At 37.0% G+C, this 21089-nt stretch overlaps 1 pseudogene; it reads left to right on the top strand.

The window, feature by feature from the left end:
* The first annotated feature begins 1880 nt into the window (after positions 1-1880).
* Positions 1881-20869, top strand: LOC116139851 (annotated as a pseudogene).
* The last annotated feature ends 220 nt before the right edge of the window (positions 20870-21089 follow it).

The following is a 21089-nucleotide window of genomic DNA, read 5'->3' as shown; positions in this document are numbered from 1 at the left end:
CATGAGTATGAGAGAGAGAAAAGTGGTCTAGCCCGTGAGAGTGCATGTGGATGAGGGCTATACCAGAGAGAGAGATTATACACTCACATGGCCAAGGTTTCCGAATCCATGCATAACCGAGTCTGATCGGCTAGAATGAGTAGAAGTCAAGTAGAGTGGGGGTGAGTCCCGGTCGTGCCTCCGGTAAGATGAGGCCGTGATTACTAAAGAGAGTTAGTAGAAAAGAGTTATGAGAAAGAGAAAGTAGAGAGAAGTATAAATAGAGAGTAACTGAGAACTGTAAGGAAAGAATTAGAGAGAGATAGTTACGGGGATAGATGCGTAGAGGATTTACTTACTGAGCATTAGTTGTGCTCACCCTGTTGTTTTTCATGTTTTGCAGGGTCTAGGTGAGGACACGGTCGGATGGGCGTCAGCAAGCGAAGGGAAATGGCTACACTGTCCACCTTGTTTTGATGTTTTGTACATGATACAACTTTTTGTATTTAAGAATGTATATATTTAATAAAAGAAAAATTTGGGCCCAACCTTTTATACTACTTTATATGTATTTTATTATGTACATGTTTTATGAGAATTTGAGTATAAAGCAACTATTACAATATGTCACCAAACATGTCCAAATTTGTGAGCTTGGATTAAAACTACAAGTTCAAAGTCAAGGTGGGAAATGGTGAGCTGTTGGAGGTTAGAGGCAAGGGAAATGTTGTTGTCCAAACCAAGGCAGGTACCAAGATTATAACTAATATTTTGTTTGTTCTCGAGATTACTCAAAGTTTTTTACGTGTAGGCCAAATGCTTGAGAAGAATTATTCTCTGCATTTTGAAAAAGCATCATGTGTAATTGTAGAATGTGATGGGAATGAACTGATGAAAGTGAGGATGCAAGGAAAAAGTTTTCCTTTAGTGTGGGATAAGACTAGTTTTGAAGGCCATTTGGCTAAAATAGATGAGTCAAACTTATGGCATAGGAGATATAGGCATTTTCATTACCAAGCTCTTAAAGAATTAAGACTTAGGAACCTTGTTTAAAACCTGCTAGAGATAGAACAAGAGGAAGGGCTATGTAATACATGCCAAATTGGGAAGTTGAGTAGGCCATCTTTCTAGCAAAGAAGGCATGGAGAGCAAGTGAGAAACTTCAGCTTGTGCACATAGACGTGTGTGGACCTATGCAGCAAGCTTCCTTGAATGGAAGTAGGTATTTCATTCTCTTCATAGGTGACTTTTCCAGGCTGACATGGGTGTATTTCCTAAACCAGAATAGTGAGGTTGTTGATGTCTTCAAGAGATTCAAGCTACTTGTTGAAAACCAAACAGGTTTGACACTCAAATCTGTGAGGAGTGATAATAGGACTGAATATGCTTCAAATGAGTTTGAAGAGGTGTGTAGGGGAGTTGGGATAATGCATCTATTCAGCAATCCATACACTCCACGGAAAAATGGAGTCAATGAAAGAAAAAACAGGACTACAATGGAGATGGCCAGGTACATGTTGGCTAAGAAAAATCTACCTAAAGTCTTCTGGGCTGAAGCTGTCAACACTATCATTTATTTGTTGAATAGACTTCCAACAAAAGCTCTTGAGAATATGACACCTTATGAGGCCTGGTATGGTGTAAAACCAAGGGTGGATCACTTGAGGATATTTAGAAGTGTGTGTTATGTATATATCCCAGCAAACAAAAGAACCAAGTTAGATGAGAGGGCTAAAGTGGGAATCCTAATTGGGTACAACAGCCAATCAAAGGCATATAGGATGTACAATCCAATCAATAAGAAAATCCAAGTTAGTAGAGACGTCAAGGTGGATGAGTGTGCTGTTTGGAATTGCGAAAGAAATCAGGTTGAAGTTAAGCCAAGCTTTTAGCAAGATAGAATGCTTGAAAACCAGATTGAGGAAATGAATTCAGATGAAGTTGATGAAGTTCCAATCAGAGGCACAATACCATTATCTGAAATTTATGAAAGATGTAATGTGGTTGAGTTAGAACCAACAAGCTACAATGAGGCGATCAAATTTGATGTTTGGAGAGCTACAATGAAGGAGGAGTTTTCCTCAATAGAAAGAAATAGAACTTGGGAGCTGGTTGATAGGCCTATAGGCAAAAAAATGATTCAAGTCAAGTGGATTTTTAAGAGAAAATTGAACCCTGATGGGTTAGATAACAAGTACAAAGCAAGGTTTGTTGTGAAGGGCTTTGCACAACTATATGGGGTGGATTTCATGGATATCTTTGCAGCAATTGCTAGACATGACACCATTTGAATGCTTATTGCCCTTACTGCTCAATTCAAGCAGAAAATCTTCCAACTTGATGTAAAATCAGCTTTCCTAAATGGGTGGCTAGATGAAGAGATCTATGTTGAGCAGCCCTAAGGACATGAAGTTAAGGGGAAGGAAAATCAAGTTTATCTACTCAGAAAGGCCTTGTATGGCCTAAAGGAAGCTCCTAGAGCCTGGTACAACTAAATTAACGAGTATTTGGGTGACTTGGGGTATGAGAAGAGCCTAAATGAGCACATTCTTTATGTAAAGGTGTAGAGAGGTGAAGTAATGATAGTGTCTCTGTATGTGGATGATCTATTGGTCACCAAAAGCAATGTTAATTACCTATTAGAGTTCAAAGAGGCAATGCAAAAGGAATTTGATATGACTGACCTTAGGGAAATAAGCTACTTTCTTGGCATGGAAATATTTTAAGGCTCCAATGGTTTATTTGTATGCCAAAGGAAGTATGCAAATAAGGCTTTAAAAAAGTTTGGTATGGAGAATACCAAATCAGTGGACACACCATTGGTTCCAAGTCAAAACTTGAGTAAAAGTGATGGTGCAGAAGCAATTGATGAGGTTGTTTATGAAAGTTTATTTGGTTGCTTGTTGTATTCAATAGCAACCAGACCAGTCATCATGTACTCTACTAGCTTGCTGTCTGGGTTCATGAGCAAGCCAAGTGAAACACATTTCAGGGCAGCCATTAAGGTATATCAAGGGTACTACAGACTTGGGAATATGGTTTAAGAGGTCTGAAAATTTTAGTTTGAGAGGTTTTTTAGACAATGACTGGGTTGGTTTCATTGATGATATGAGGAGCACTTCAGGTTACGTATTCTTCTTGAATGCAGGAACCTTCAGTCGGATGTCTAAAAAGCAGGAGACTGTTGTACGATCCACAGCTAAAGTATAGTATATCTTTGTTACAGCTATTGTGAATCAGGCTATCTGGTTAAGGAAAATTTTGGATGATGTAAAGCTTAAACAGAGTAGTCCAATGGTTATCCTCTGTGATAATCAATCGACTATGGCAATAACAAAAAATCCTGTGTTGCATGGTCGAACCAAGCATTTTAGGATCAAGTATCATGCTGTAAGGGAGGCTGAACTAATTGGAGAAGTTAATTTAGTTCACTACAGAGGAGAGGACCAATTTGCAGATATTATGACTAAGGCTCTAAGCAAGTCCAAATTTGAAGAACTTAAGCTGAAGCTTGGTGTTTCTAGTAAAACATCAAGGAGGAGTGTTGATAGCAGTGATGTTTTACTGAAAACATGAAGATAAGTAGCAGGTTTGCAGGTTTTTGGCACCAGGTTTGAAGTTTGTAGGGCTGAATTTGAATGATGGAGCTATTAGATTTTTGAATTGTAATATGATGGCTTTAGGTGATAGCAACCGGTTGTTAAGGCTTTAGTACCAACATTAGTTTTGAATGAATGGTTAAGAATGTATTTTGTAAAATATTCTTATAATATTAAGTCGAACAGTTGATGATATTTTGTATAAATCACCCCTATTTTATGAATAAAAAACATAGCAAAAAGCTCAATTTAAATTTTCCCTCTCTACATCTCTCTCACGTCTGTTTTGGTCTCTCTCTTTCCTTAGTATTCTCTAGCCAAAAATCCTACAGAAAATTCTTGACGATAAAGATATCCCATAATTAAGGCCAGCAGATCAAGCATAGACATGCTACTCAATGTACATGGAGCAAATGAACAAATAGAAACAAAAAGGATCATCAGATCCCTCATCATTGTTTTCAATAATTCTGTTGTGCCAATGGAAAGCTATTTTAGTTTCTGGATTCTTCACTTTGATCAAGGTTCTAACACTCTCCATTGGCCCACTATTTCTTACTGCCTTCATTGCAGTTGCTTCAGGGAATTAATCCATTAAATACGAGGCTTATGCATTGACTTGAGATCTCTTCTTAGCCAAATTCTTAGAATCATTATCAGAGAGGCAATGGTACTTCCGCACCAGACTGATTGGAATCCAAGTAAGATCTTTGCTATCTGCAATAATATATCAGAAGCAACTCTGACTCTCAAATGCCTCTAAGCTGGCTCATTCTCCTGGCAAGATAGTGAACTATGTCATAGTCGATGCTTTCAAAATTGGTGAATTCCCATATCTGTTTCATCAAATATGGTCAACAAGCCTACAAATTTGTCTTGCATTAGTTATTGTGTACTATTCTATGGAATGGCTACTATTGCAGCTTTAATAGCCATCATATTGACTATGCTTGTAAGTTATCCATCGACTAGATTACATCACAAGTATCAAGCAAAGTTTATGGTGGCACAAGATAAGAGACTGGAGGCCATTATTGAGGCCCTTACAAATATGAAGGTTTTGAAGTTGTATGCGTGGGAGAGACATTTCACGAAGGTTATAGAAGGTCTAAGGAAATAAGAATTAAGTGGATATCGAGAGTTCTTTCACAAAAAGGGTACAATCTAGTTTTGTTTTGGTCACCTCCCATTGTAGTACCAATTGATACTTTTTGGACATGCTACCTACTTGGAATGCCTATTAATGCAAGTAATGTTTTCACATTTCTAGCAAGTTTACACATTGTTCAAGAGAAAATAAGGTTGATCCCTGAGGTAGCTAGAGTGTGTATTAAAGTAAATGTTTCATTTGATTAGATTGTTAAGTTCCTTGAGGCACCAAAGCTATAGAACACAAATATAAGGCAAAATTATAAGGGTGAAAATATTGATTGGTCCATTTTAATTAGATCCTTTTGGTTTTCCTGGAGAGTGCTAAGAAGGATAAAAATTCAGTAAAGAGAGAGAGACGGCTGGCTGAATATTGCTCTATTTTGCATTCAATAAACATGGGTGATTTATACAAGAACTAGTCTATTGTTTCACCTAATATTTTACAAATTTGAATTTGAACTAAGCACATTCAACTAATACACATACAAACATATCAAATACATTACTTAAATAGACCTAATTCACCTAAACACATCACTAACGTCATTCTAAATAGTGACAAAAAAAACTACTACTCCATGCACAGTAAAAGTTCAAACCTTGGTACCAAAAATTTGCAATTCTACTTTCAGTCAACTTCATCATTTCTAGCATGATATCACCATCTTTAATACTCCTCCTTGACATCATTGTTGGAAAAACTAAGTATGAGCCTTAGATATTCAAACTTGGCTTTGGATAAAGCCTTGTTCATGATGTCTGCAACTTGTTCTTAACCCCAACAATGCATCAACTCAGCTTCTCCATCTTGATCAACTTCCTTTACAGCATGAAACTTTATCTTTATATGTTTGGTTCAACCATGATGAACTGGGTTTTTAGCCATAGCTCTTGCCGATTGATTGTCACACAAAATTGCAGTGGAACTCCTCTGCTTCAGTCATAAATCACCAAGAATTTTTCTTAACTAAATGGCTTGATTCATAGCAACAACAGCTGAGATATACTCTGCCTCTGCTGTGGATTGAGCCATAGTTTCTTGTTTCTTAGAAAGCCAGCAAATAGCACCAGAATTCAGGAAGAAAACATACCTTGAAGTGCTTCTCATGTCATCCATGAAACCAGCCCAATCACTATCAAAATATCCTATTAATTTGAAGTTTTCTGACCTTCTAAAACACACTCCAAAATCAGTGCTTCCTTTTACGTATCTCAACACTCTTTTGGAAACTTTAAAATGGACTTCACTCGGTTGACTCATGAATCTGGAGAGAAAACTGGTAGCATACATAATATCTAGTTTGGTGGTTGTTAAATATAGCAAACAACCAATTAGGCTTCTATACAACCCTTCATCAATCTTCATTGCACCATCTTCTTTGGAGAGTTTCTTATTTGGAACCAAAGGAATGTCCACAGATTTGCAACTTTCTATACTGAATTTTCGTAGGACTTCATTGGCATACTTCTTTTGGTTGACTAAAATTCCACATGGAGTTTGATTAATCTCCATTCCGAGGAAGTAAGCCATCTCACCCAAATCAATCATTTCAAACTCAACATGCATAGCCTTCTTAAATTCTTCTCCTTGAGCAAGATTACTCCTTGTCACCAAAAGATCATCACATAAAGAGAGACAATAGTTACATCTTCATCTATCTCCCTTGCATATAAGGTGTGCTTATTTGGACTTCTTACAAAGTCCAAATTGATTAAGTGATTATTGATTCTACTATACCAGGCCCTTGGTGCCTATTTTAGGCTATATTAAACCTTCTTCAGGAGGTAAAGTTTGTCCTCTTTTCCTTTAATTTGAAACCCTTCAGGTTGGTCCACATAAATCTTCTCATTCAACCATCCATTTAGGAAGGTTGATTTAACATCCAACTGAAAAATTTTCCAACCAAATTGAGCTACCATAGCAAGCGATTATATCATACCTAGCTATCGATGCAAAGGTGTCCAAGAAATCAACTCCATATTGTTGAGCAAAGCCTTTGACAACCAACCTAGCTTTATGCTTATGAACTGAGCCATCTGGGCTGAGTTTTCTTTTCAAAATCCACTTAACTTGGATCACTTTCTATTCTCAGGTTTGTCCACAAGCTTCTAGGTCTGATTTTTCTCTATCATTGCTAACTCCTCCTACATAGCAACTCTCCAAGCTTCCGATTTTGCTGTTTCATAGAAGTTTGTTGGTTCAAGTGAGGCTATGTTGCATCTCTCATACACCTCAGCTAAAGGTCTGGTGCCTCTAACCGAGAACTCCTCTTTTGCATCACTCTCATTTTCTTCAAAAGTTTGATCGCTAGCAAGTCTTGTCACTTAAGACCTTACTTTTACATTAGCTTTGCTTTCTTCCCAATTCCACATGCCATCCTCATCTATTTTAACATCCTTGGAAATCAAAATATTCTTGGACTCTGGAATATACACCCGATAAGCTTTGGATTGGCTGCTATAACCAATGAAGATTCCAATCAAGGCCTTATCATCCAACTTAGTTCTTCTTGCGGCTGGGACTAAAACATAGCATAAACTCCCAAACATTTTGAGATTATCCAATGATGGCTTCACTCCATACCAGGCCTCATATGGAGTTTGATTAACTAAGGTCTTAGTGGGAAGTTTATTGAGCAAATGGACTGCAGTGTTGACAGCCTCTGCCCAAAAACACTTCGACAACTTCTTCTCAGCAACCATACATCTTGCCATCTCCATAACTAACATGTTCTTCCTCTCACTAACTCTATTTTGTTGTGGAGTATAGGGATTTCTGTATTGGTGCTTAATTCCTGCTTCTTTGCTAATTGTCTCAAACTCCTTTGAAGTATACTTAGTCCCATTGTCACTCCTCACTATTTTAATACTCAAACCAGTTTGGTTTTCAACTTGCAGCTTAAATCTCCCAAACACAGTAGCAACTTCACTCTTTTGTTTCAAAAAATGAACCCAACACATCCTAGACCAATCATCAATAAACAAGACAAAATACTTGCTCCTATTTAATGAAGGTGTTTGCTTAGGTCCACACACATCTGTGTGGATGAGTTGGAGTTTCTCAACAACCCTCCAAACTAGCTTTATGGGAAAGGGCTGCCTACTCAACTTGCTAAGTTTACAAGCAGAGCATACAGCCCTTGTTTCTTCAATTTCAGATAGATTTTGGACCAGGTTTTTGGTTTTAATTTCTCTAAGGCCATGGTAATGGAAATGGCCAAATCTCTTATGCCATTTTTTATATTCATCTACTCTAACATTATAGGCCTTAACTTTTGATTTTTCCCTTTTATTGGGGAAGCTTTTTCCCACCATTTTTACCCTCATGAGTTCACACCCTTCATTGTCTAGGATTTTGCAAGTTTGGTTTTGGAAATGCAGGACATGGTTCTTCTCTAACATTTGTCCTAACTAAACAAGCTTTGGCTTATTGTTGGTACATAAAGAACATTAGAGATTAGCTTAATACCTGATAGAGTTTGGACAACCACTTCGCCCTTTTTTTTTGATATCCATAAACTCACCATTTCCAATCTTAACACTTGACTGATATGTTTGATCCAGGCTAATAAAACTTTGCAAATTTGGCATCATATGGTTTGTGCACCTACTGTCAATTAACCAGGCCTCATTGCAAACTTGAGTTGCATAACAAGATGCCACAAATAGTTGCTCAGTCTCCTATCCTTGTTGTTGGTCTTCAACCATTTGAGCTTGCTGCAGGGAGTATTCTCTTTTGTTTTTGCAAACTCTCTTTATATGACTGAATTGCTTGTAGGCCCTACATTGAATTCCTGGCCTAAACTAGCACCTCTTCTCGAAATGGCCCTTCTTCTTGCAGTGAGAGCACGGTGGGTACTCTTTCATCCCACTTGATTTGTTCCACTGACTATTGGCCTTTTCCTTCCCCTTTTTATCTCTAGAATTCTTCTTATTGCCTCCCTGCATAAACTTGACTTTGTAGGCTACCATTATAGCACCCTTACTTGCATCTTCTTGTCTTAAGAGTCTCATCTGCTCTTGAGCTTGTAAAGCATGGACCAGCTTAGTGAGAGTGATTTGAGACAGGTCCTTAGAGTTCTCAAGAGAAGAGATTTTGGACTCAAACCTTTCAGGTATGCTCACCAACACTTTTTCTACTATTCTTTTATCTGTCAACTCCACCCTAAGTAGTCTAATTTTGTTAACCACACTCATCAACCTATCAACATACTCTCTCACCTTCTCAATTTCTTGCATTCTTAGCATTTCAAATTCCCTTCTCAAGTTCAACACTTGCATGCTTCTTGTTGTGTCCCTTCCCATAAACTCCTCTCTCAACTTATCCCATGCTTCCTTTGGTGTTTCACACGCCATAATCCTTGTAAAAACAAGTTCAGTTACGGCTGCATGGATGTGAGACAAAGCTCTCGGTGCCTTGGCAGCTTCTTTTTCATGTATCCTAATCTAATTCAGGGTGGGATTTGGTCCCAACTGAGTTGGTTGACGATTTTCCTCTACATACTACCACAAGCCTTATCCTCAGAGGAATTCCTTCATCTTGACAACCCACATGTGACATTGTTCACCACAGAAGATTGGAGGAATAAGGGAAGCCGTAGTTTATGCCATTGAAACAGGGTATTTGGAGTATTTGGAGTCTGACAGTGAAGATACGAAATAGGGGTTGAAAAGTTGAATAAGAAAGATGAGTGTATCAGACCCTTTAAGATCAATATGAGCTATGATACCAATTGTTGGTTTTTCTGGAGAGTGCTAAGTAAGATAAAAATTCAATAAAGAGAGAGGGATGGCTGGCTGAATGTTGCTTTGTTTTGCATTCAATAAACATGGGTGATTTATACAAGAACCAGTCTACGGTTTCACCTAATATTTTACAACTTTGAATTTGAACTAAGACATTCAACTAATACACATACAAACATATCAAATACATCACTTAACCAAACCTAATTCACCAAAACACATCACTAACATCATTCTAAACAGTGACAAAAAAACTATTGCTCCATGGATAACAAAAGTTCAAACTGTGGCACTAAAAACTTGCAATTCTACTTTCAGTCAACTTCATCATTTCCAGCATGATATCACCATCTTTAACAGATTCAACAAAATTTCGTGGGACACTAATTCTTCATCAAAGGTCACATTGGGGAAAATCAATTTGGCAGCTAAACTAAGAGAAAAGGTTGCTATTTGTGGAGAGGTCGGTTCAGGCAAATCAACGCTTCTAGCTGCAATTCTTGGAGAAGTTCCAAAAATTGATGGCACAACAAGTCCATGAATTAAACAAATCTTCCCTGGCACATTATTACATTTGTTCTTTCTTCAATAACAAAATTTGTGATATAATTGGAAGAAATCCATGGCTCGTATGATATTTTAATTTCTACATTATGGTTCCTTAAATTTAAATGCTTCCTAAATATGTATACATATTTAGATGTTTTCAATAAAATGTACATAATTCTTTCAAAAGTCTTAACAATGTATAGAAACTATAATTGAGAGTTAGATTTCTAATGGAAGCTTTTGATTGCGATATTCTAAGGTTAAAGTTTACAGAAAGATAGCATATGTTGCTCAGACTGCATGGATCGAAACAGGTACAATACAAGAAAACATTTTGTTTGGCTCTCCCATGGATCCAATCATATACCAAGATGTTCTTGAGAAATGTTGCCTCGCAAAAGACCTTGAAATGCTTGCATTTGGGGACCTAACTAAGGTGTTAATTTAAGTAATGGGCAGAAACAATGGGTTCAATTAGCTCGTGCATTGTATCAAGATGCAGATGTGTATCTCTTGGATGATCCCTTTAGCACTGTTGATGCACATACAGCAACCAGCCTATTTAATGTAACAATTATTTTTTTTTCATTCTTTGCAATCTATTCCACTAATAATACCACTCTTTATTTGGAGCTAATATGTGTGGTTACAGGAATATGTTATGGAAGCTCTATTAGGGAAGACTGTCTTACTTGTGACTCATCAACTGGACTTCCTACCAGCTTTCAATTCAATTTTGGTTAGCAACCACTGCACTATTTTTATTACTATACTTTTCTAAAACTTTGACAAAACTTGATACCAAACTTCAGGTGTCTCTACATATTTGTTTCGGTTACCTAAAGATATTGTTTTAGCCGTCAGTTCTTAGAAATCTTATTTTCATAGTAATTGATGTCTAGAGGGGAAATCCTACAAGCAAATACTTATGATCAGTAGTTGAATTCTTCCCAAGAATTTAGAGACCTTGTAAATGCACACAAAGATAATGCTGGCTCTGAAAGGCAACTTGAGGTTGTGTTGGGCATAAAACCTACAACTTCTGAAGGAGAGATCCAGAAAATTAAAATTACTAAAGAGTTAAAAACACCATTAGGTGATCAGCTGATTAAGAAAGAAGAAAGAGAAACTGGAGACACTGGTCTCAAGCCTTACATACAATATTTAAAGCATAAGAAGGGTTTTTTGTACTTCTCTTCGGCAGTAGTACTCCACCTCATATTCATAATTGTGCAATTGATATAAAGCTATTGGTTGATTGCTAACATGCAGAATTCTCTTGTAGGTAGAGCGATATTGATTGCAGTTTACTCAATCATTGGTTGTATCTTAGCAGCCCTTTTGCTCTTGAGATCTTATTCTCTAGTTATTTTAGGTTACAAGACATCAGAATTTATTTTCTCTTCTTTGTTGAGATCCCTTTTCCGAGCACCAATGTCCTTTTATGATTCAACACCTCTGGTAAGAATACTCAATCGGGTAAGAGTTTAAAGGCATTGCTCATTGCCATCTTTACTACAACTTACTGAACTTGCATTTGCATTTTTATTTTCTGTGACAGGTTTCCTTTGATATGAGTATTGTTGACCTTGATTTGGCTTTCAAGTTATCAATTGCAGTCGATTCAATTATGAATGCTTACTCTAGCTTCATAATATTGGGAATTCTTGCTTGGCCAGTCCTATTTGTCATAATACCCATGATTTATCTCACTATATTCTTTTAGGTATTACATACAACCAATCCCATTTTTCTATAAATAAATAAGAAAAACCGCCATAATTTGCCATCTCTAATTGATCTCTAAGCTCATAATATGCACATATTGGTTGGGTGTGGTATTACATATACAAAGGATTTTGTATCAAAGTTTCCTTTCTCCCTTCTTCTCAACTAATATTTTTGTTTTCATCTTTTTATCTGAAATAAAAGCGATACTACTTTGCTTTTACTAAAGAGTTTATGCGAATGAATGGGACGACAAAGTCTTCACTAGCTAGTTACCTTGCTGAATCCATTTTTAGAACCATGACAATCAGAGCTTTTGAGGATGAAAATCGATTCTTTTCAAAGAACCTACAATACATTGACATGAATGCAAGTACAAGCTTCCATAGTTATTCTGCAAATGAGTGGTTAGTCCAATGTCTGGAAATGATATGTGCTGTTGTTCTCTCATCCTCAACCCTTGCCATGACTTTTCTTCCTCTTGGACCTTCTGCCTCTGGTTAGTATTCATAAGTTTCAACAACAAACCATTTAACTGTGTTTTAATTTTTAGTTCAGATGAAGTTACATGCTAACAATGCCAATAATTTTTGTAGTATTGATTTTCAAAACTCAAGCTGAACACAATAGTTCCTGAAGGTGTTTTGGCCGGAGAATTCTAAGGAAACGAAAGAGAGAAACTGATATAGAGAGAAGGTTGATACTGATGTTCCACTAAACTTTGAATTTATACAGCAAAACAGCCCAAAATATCCACTATTACAACAACTTCTGCAGGGATATTTTACATATTTGAATTTAAACTTAAACATTCAACTAATACATGTACAAAGCCTTTCAATTACAAGTCTTAATCACACCTAAACATATCAGCAAAATACACCAAATTTAGCAGCTCAAACACGTTAGGCTACATTGCAAAAACATATAACATTTGGCGCCAAAATTTTTCAAACTCCTAACAGAAATTCAGTTGCATTTCCAGCAAAATATCACTGCATCAACACTACTCCTTGATATTTTTGCTGGAAACACCAAGTTTGAGCCTAAGATCTTCAAACTTGGCTTTGGACAATGCTTTGGTCATAATATCAACAATTTGATTTTCACCCCCTACAATGAATTAAACTAACTTCACCATTACATTTAGCTTCTCTCACAGCATGAAACTTTATCTTAATGTGCTTGGTTCTGCTATGAAATATAGGGTTTTTTGCCATGGCAACTGTGGATTCGTTGTCACACAAGATTAGAGTTGGACTTCCTTGGTTTTGCTTCAAGTCAGGAAGAATCTTCCTAAGCCATATGGCTTGGTTCATGGCTGTAGCAGTAGATATATACTCTGCTTTTGCTATGGACTAAGCCACAGTCTCTTGTTTCTTTGATAGCTGATGCGTGTTTTCATAAACATTCATATGTAGCAAGTGCACTAATCGCAAAAAGTAATAAAGTGATAAGTAGAGTATCGTTCCCATGAGGATAGTGTTACTAAGTACCAATTTCTCTAGTTTAAGTCCTAATTGAAGCAACAAGAAATTGGATTGATGGAAAATTAACAAACAAAATATAAATGAATGATAATGAAATTAAAGCAAAACCCAACAACTTAACTAATTAAACAATGCTAAAAAATGCTAGGGTGTTGATTTCACCGAGATACACTAACCCAATTCATAGAATCTATTAACCAAGTTCTAATTCCTTGATTGAAAATCGAATTCCCTAAGTTGTAAAACATACCTTCTCAATCTATATTTTCCTACTTATCTCTATTAAGCTTCCGCACCCAACAAAATGAAGATTAATAGTTTAAAGTCTTTTAAGCTTTATGGAATTCTATCTAGATTTCATAGATCGCGTTTATCTATCTCTAGCTTTCGCTCAATCTATGGTATTTATCCCAAGAGGCATAATCACAATCACTTCTCAGTCTCATTGTGAACAACATACATTTGAATGGTGATCAAGCATCCAAAAGTCATTAAGCAAAGAGATAAACACTCAATCATGAAATTAAAACTCAAAGTAAATCAATTCATATAAATTTGAATCATTGTATCAAGGTTACATCAAACCCTAGCTAAACAACTCAGTTCATACTCAAAAACAAAATAAAATAACAAAAACAAATTGAATCAAGGTTCATCATTGAAAAACAAGCAAAAGATGGAGAAATCTTCTCTAATTTGAAGCCGAAATCTTCAATAATCTTCTGCTTCTTAGAGCTGCCTTCCAAATGACGAACTAAGACCCTTTTCCCTTCCTTTTCATGCTAATTTATACCTCTCTCACTTAAGGATAAAAGCCTAGTAAGCTAAAACGCGTCGTTTTATTTTTCACATCTAATGCATTTTCACAGCGGCGAGAATCTTTCGGGCCAAATTTGAACATGATAGAATCTGAATCTGGAAAAGTGGTAAACATATGAATTGTATAACATTCACTTATATTTCTAATAGTTCAAGAATCAGCCCAATCTCAGGTCTACAGATCAAGTTATGGCCAAAATAATGAAGCACGTCCAAAGACCTTTTCTTCAGTTTCCAACGTACTATTCACAACTTCAAGCCAAGTTTTCACCCTCGTCCAGTCCGAATTAGGAAAAACCCAAAGATGAAAGTTGTAGCTCTGCTTCTTAGATTTCCAAAGCTTCTAAATTCATATCATTCCGAGTTTCCAAGCTCAAGTTATGCAATTTACGCTCAAAACTATCATTTATGCTCAAAATCATCGTTTAGGCCTGCAAAGAAAAATTAATAGAATTAGGTAGCAATTATGGCCCAAATTGTATGAGAAGTATCCTAAATCCTATCAAAATTCAATGCAAAATCATAGGGAAAAATAGGATTATCAATAGCCAACAAATTGCACCAGAGTTTATGTAAAACACATAACCAGATGTTCTCTTTAGGTCATCAAGAGATCCACCCCAATCACTGTCAGTATACCCCAGCAACTCCAGGTTTTCTAATTTTTTAAACCAAATACCAAGCATGGTGCTCCCTTTCACATACCTCAATACCCTCTTGGCTGCCCTGAAATGCAGCTCACTCGGATTGCTCATGAACCTAGAAAGATAATTGGAGGCAAACATGAGGTCAGGTCGTGTAGTTGTCAAGTATAGAAAGCATCCAATCAATCTTCTAAACAGCCCTCATCCAATCTCATTGCACCATCATCTTTACTGAACTTCAGTTTGGGAACCAATTGAGTGTCCATTGGTTTGCAATTCTCCATGCCAAATTTCTTAAGAACTTCATTTGCATACCTTTCTTGGCACACAAAATTCTCATCACTAGACTGATTTATCTCCATACCAAGGAAGTATGTCATTTCCCCTAAATCGGTCATCTCAAATTCACTTTGCATGGACTTCTTAAACTAATTCAGTTGTTCAACATTGCTCCCTGTAATCAGTAGATCATCTACATACAAAGAGACTACAATCAAGTCATCTTCAGCCTTCCTAACATAAAATGTATGCTTATTAGGACTTCTAGTATGTCCTAGGCTGCATAGATAGTCATTTATCTTGCTATACCAGGCTCTGAGAACCTGCTTCAGGCCATATAAAGCCTTCTTCAGTAAATACACCTTATCTTCTTTACCCTTGACTTGATAGCCTTTGGGTTTCTCCATAAATATCTCCTCATTCAGCCAGCCATTTAGGAATGCTAACTTAACATCAAGCTGGAAAATTGTCCAGCCAAATTGGGCTGCTAATGCAAGAAGTAACCTGATAGTGTCATGCCTGGCCACCGGAGCAAAAGTGTCTGAAAAATTCACTCTTTGCTATTGTGCAAACGCCTTAACCACTAGCCTTGCCTTGTGTTTGTAGACCAATCCATCAAGATTAAGTTTCTTCTTGAAGATTCACTTCACTTGGATCACTTTTCTATTCCAGGTCTGTCAACAAAGTTCCCAAGTGTTGTTCTTTTCTATCATTGATAGCTCCTCCTGCATTGCCTTTCTTCAGGCCTCTAACCTTGCAGCTTTAGTGTAGTTCCTTGGTTCAAGCACAATCATATTACTCTTTGCATACACATCAACCAAAGTTTTGGTCCCTCTAACTAAGAACTCTTCATCCTCTTCAGTTTATGCCTCATCAATCAGGTATTCAGTTGGCTGTTATGGTCTGAATTCTTCATCAATCTTCTTCTCTTCCTAGTTCCAGATTGCTCTCTCATCAACTTTTACATCTCTTGTAATTAGAATTCTCTTAGAGTTAGAAATGTAGAGCCTATAGCCCTTGGATTGACTGTTGTACCCTATAAAGATTCCCACTTCTGCTTTTGCATCTAACTTGGCCCTCTTGTTTGTTGTAACCATCACACAACAAATGCTCCCAAACACTTTGAGATTACTCACTATTGGTTTGACTCCACTCCAAGCTTCAAATGGAGTATGATTCTTGACAGCCTTGGTTGGGAGTCTATTAAGAATATAGACCCCTGTGTTGACAGCTTCAACCCAAAATATCTTTGACAACTTTTTCTCTACAATCATACACCTTGCCATCTCCATGAGTGTCCTATTCTTCCTTTCACTAACTCCATTTTGCTGTGGAGTATATGGAGTAGTAAATTGATGCTTGGTCCCTGCTTCTTTGCAAATTGAATTAAACTCATTTGATATGTATTCAATCCCATTGTCACTCCTTATAGCCTTGATACTCAGCCTTGTTTGATTCTCCACCACTAGCTTAAAACTCTTAAACACTGTAGCAACTTCATTTCTTTGCTTTAAAAAGTACACCCAAGTCATTCGTGTGAAATCATCAGTAAACAACACAAAACACCTGCTTCCACTCAAGGATTCTGCTTACATATGGCTGCATACATTAGTGTGGATCAACTGGAGTTTTTCAGTCGCTCTCCAAACCTGATCTGAAGGGAAAGGTGTCCTGCTGAGCTTACCAAGTTGGCAAGCATTGCAAAGGCTCTTCTTTTCTTCAATCTCAGGCAGGTCATTGACCATATTTTTGCTCTTAAGTTCTTTGAGGCCATTATAGTGGAAATGACCAAGCCTTTTGTGCCAAAGCTCAGACTCTTCTAGCCTACTAGTTAATGCAAGAGTTTCTGATTTTTTCCACTCAATCGGGAAGCTCTTTTCCAACATCTTCACATTCATCAATTCATTTCTCTCGCTATCTAATATAACACATGATTGATTTTGAAAATGTAGAGAATAATCCTTCTCTAACATTTGTCCAACACTAAGTAAGTTTTGACTGATTTCAGGTAAAGACATTAGGGATGATTTTAGTACTTGATTGTGTTTGGACAGCAACATCTCTTATGCCTTTGATCTCCACAAAGTCACCATTCCTTAGCTTAACTCTAAAGCTATATGACTTGTTCAGGTTGATGAATTTTTGCAGGTTTACAGCCATATGGTTAGTGCAGCCACTGTCAATTAGCCAAACTTCATTGCTGATCTGAGATGCATAGCAAGAGGCCATAAAGAGTTGTTCAGCCTTCAGACTTGTGGTTGATCTTCTCCAACTTGTGCTTGTTTTGGTGGCTGACTTCCCTTGTTCTTGCAAACCTTTTCTATGTGCCCAAACTGCTTCCAACCCCTGAATTGTATCCCTAGCCTGAACCAGCACCTCTTCTCGGAATGCCCTTTCTTTTTGCAATGAAAGCAAGGTGGATACTCCATCCCTCCTGGTTTTCCCCACTGACCATTACTTCTTTCTTTCCCCTTTTTATCTCTAGCATATCTCCTATTATTTCCTTGTACATGGTTACCTTTGTGAGTTGTCATCATTGCACCCTTTCTTATGTCTTCTTGCCTCAAGAGTCTTCTTTGCTCTTGAGCTTGCAAGGCATGAACTAATTTAGTAAGTATAATCTAAGACATGTCCTTTGAGTCCTCAAGAGAAGAAATTTTGGACTCAAACCTTTCGAGCAAACTCACCAAAACCTTTTTCGTAACTCTCTTATCTGTCAACTTCACTCTAAGCAACCTGATTTTGTTGACTACACTCACCAGCCTATCAACATACTCCTTCACCTTCTCTGATTCTTTCATCCTCAACATCTCAAACTCCCTTCTTAAGTTCAACACCTTTATATTCCTTGTTACGTCACTTCCCATGAATTCCCCTCTCAACTTGTCCCACACCTCCTTTGTAGTTTCACATGCCATTATCCTTGTGAATACAAGGTCTGTTACAATAGCATGAATATGGGACAACACTCTTGGAGCCTTAGCAAGTTCTTATTCAATGATTATGATCTGATTTAGAGTTGGATTTGGTCCCAACTGTGATGGTTGCCTATTCTCTTCTACATATTGCCACAAGCCTTAGCCCCAGAGGAAAGCCTTCATTTTTTATGCCCACATGTGACAGTGTTCACCATTAATAACTGGAGGTGACATCAAGGTTGATTGAGTAGCCATCGGTTCAGGTAAGTGGTCTAAAACAAGAGAGTTCTTGAAGACAAAGTGGAGTTCTTGGTGACGAAGTAAAAAGTTGATCGTTGAGGAAGAGTTTTTTAGGTTTTTAAGCTAGCTCTAATACTGTTTGAAGGTGTTTTGGCCCGAGAATTCTAAGGAAAAGAAAGAAGAAACTGAAATAGAGAGAAGGTTGATATTGATGTTCCATTAAACTTTGAATTTATACAGCAAAACAGCCCAAAATATCCACTATTACAACAACTTCTGCAAGGATATTTTACATATTTGAATTTAAACGTAAACATTCAACTAATACATGTACAAAGCCTTTCAATTACAAGTCTTAATCACACATAAACATATTAGCAAAATACACCAAATTCAATAGCTCAAACACGTCGAGTTGCACTGCAAAAACAGAGAACATTTGGTGCCAAAATTTTTCAAACTCCTAACCGAAATTCAGTTGCATTTCCAGCAAAATATCATTGCATCAACAGTTCCATTGAAGTATATAATTCTGAATCACACTAGTTAGGCTGGCAATACAATCCCTTGCCTTTTTTCAGCTTGTTTGAATATAGGCCTTCACTTGAACTCTTGAGTACTGACATCACCTTCTCTGTGAAATTTCTCCTGCACATTTGGTCATTTTCCTGAACATGAACTTACTTAACTAAAGCACATTTACTACCTCATTCGGACTACTTAAGATACACTACTCTTCTGAATCATCTATCATATTTCTGGGAAAGATGGATTATAACTAACAATTATGCTTATATTAATCATTTGATGGCAGGGTTTATTGGAACGGCATTGTCATGTGGCTTCGCACTGAATGTAATCCTCATCTTCTCCATCCAATTCCAATGCTCTGTAGCAAATTTAATCATTTCTGTTGAAAGACTAGAACAATATATGCATATTCCTAGCGAAGCTCCAGCATTCATAGAAGACAATCGACCACCTCTCAACTGGCCAACTTTTGGTAAAGTAGAGATCAATAATTTGAAGGTAAATATGTTCCCTCAAAAAGTAATGCCTATCTATCCTATGTCAAAAACTTGAATATTTCTGCAAAATTCTATATTACAAAGTAAATGTCAAGCAGGTCAGATATCAGCCAAATGCCCCACTTGTCCTTCAAGGGATAGGCTGCACAATCGAAAGAGGGCAAAAAATTGGGATTGTGGAGCGAACTGGTAGTGGAAAGACAACTCTTATCAATGTTTTGTTTCATTTGGTAGAACCAACAGAGGTAGAAATTAACATTGATGGCCTTAACATCTGCACTCTTAGTTTTCATGATATAAGATCACATCTCGGCATCATCCCACAAGAACCAACATATAAAAGTGTGAAGCTAACGTTTAAGTCTAACACTACCGTTTTGGTCCAAGCTTCATGCAATCCTGATGGTTGATTCAAGGTTCATCCTATGGCTGAAATTTCCTTGAAAAATCAAAGGTATAAAAGAGGGCAGCTCTCCAATTAAAGACACTATAAAAGAAAATCAGTTTCTCTCTTCTTCTTCGACTCTGTAACATTCTACCTTGCTGGGTTCTTTGGTTTACTTTAATTTTTGTAATCTTGGTGCAATCAATTGGGTTGTTGAGTGAAGGTGGTGTTTCCTTCACGGGTAGAAAAGCTTAAGGAGTCTTTCTCTTAGGTTTGAAGGTTACGGTAAAAGAGTTGAGTGACAGATTAGCAAAGTGAGTTGGGTCGTGTTTGAGATTCTGAAATTATACTCTATAAACGATATTGATCTTCTCAGTGCAGTGAGCCTCGGTGTTTCGGAGCTCAACGTGGACGTAGCTTGCTCAAATCTTGCGCAAGTAAACCACAGTAAACTCTTATGGGTGTTTGCTTGTTCTTGATTTCTTTTGTGATTAATTGGTTGATTAGTGTTTAGTTTAGTCTCAAAACGCAACACAACACTTTTTAGTGGATCTCTCAGATACAATCTTGACCCTTTATTAGAGCACACTGATCAGGAGATATGGGAGGTAAAGTTTCTTAGAATTATGTTGGTACATAAACATCTATATAGTGATCACATTCCCAAGTTCAACAAACTTGAACCTTTTTTTCTCATTTCTTTGTACAAGGTTCTTGGAAAGGGTCAATTGCAAGAGGTCATTCAAGAGAAAGAAGAGGGTATAAATTCCTTTGGTAAGAAATTAACTTCTTTGATCTCAGGCACAACATATGTCCATAATTTTTTTTTAAATCTGAATTAGAACTGGTAACCTATTCCTCTACTGATTGCAATTTTTCAAGATGGATCAAACTAGAGCACGGGACAATGACAATTATTTTGCTTGGGACACGCATTACTTAAGAGGAGTCGAATACTGGTGCTTGATGAAGCTACAACATCAATCGACAATGCAACAGACATTATACTTCAAAAAATTATATGAACTAAATTTGCAAAGTGCACTGTAATTACAGTAGCGTATAGAATTCCAACAGTGATGGATTGCAATGTAGTGCTAGCCATAAGTGATGGTGAGTTTGAGCTAAACAACCCCAATAGCAATTTCATATGTTATGTTATGTATGTATAATAACTAAACAGTAATTTTTGTGATGCGTTGAACCGAACAAGGAACTTGATGGAACATGATAAGCCATTGAAGTTGATGAATAAGGAGGGCTCACTATTTGGGCAGCTAGTCAAAGAACACTGGTCTCACACGCCAAATTGAATTGTCCTTTTGGAATACTAGATTAATACAAATGTGCTAGTTGAACTTGAAAGTTTTTAACTTGTCATGGTATTAAATGATAATAAATTGACAAATCTACGTTTACAACCCAATCTCACAATTTTCTCTTATAACCCTAAAGTGGTAGCTGATTATAACCCTAAAGTGTCAGCAGATTGGCACAGTCACATCAACTCCCAACACCTAAGACACTACGAGA

This window comes from Pistacia vera, unplaced genomic scaffold, assembly GCF_008641045.1.
Source record: "Pistacia vera cultivar Batoury unplaced genomic scaffold, PisVer_v2 Contig36, whole genome shotgun sequence".
Lineage (NCBI taxonomy): Eukaryota > Viridiplantae > Streptophyta > Magnoliopsida > Sapindales > Anacardiaceae > Pistacia > Pistacia vera.
The sequence above is the reverse complement of the archived record's forward strand: the minus strand, read 5'-3'. Positions and strand labels throughout refer to the sequence as shown.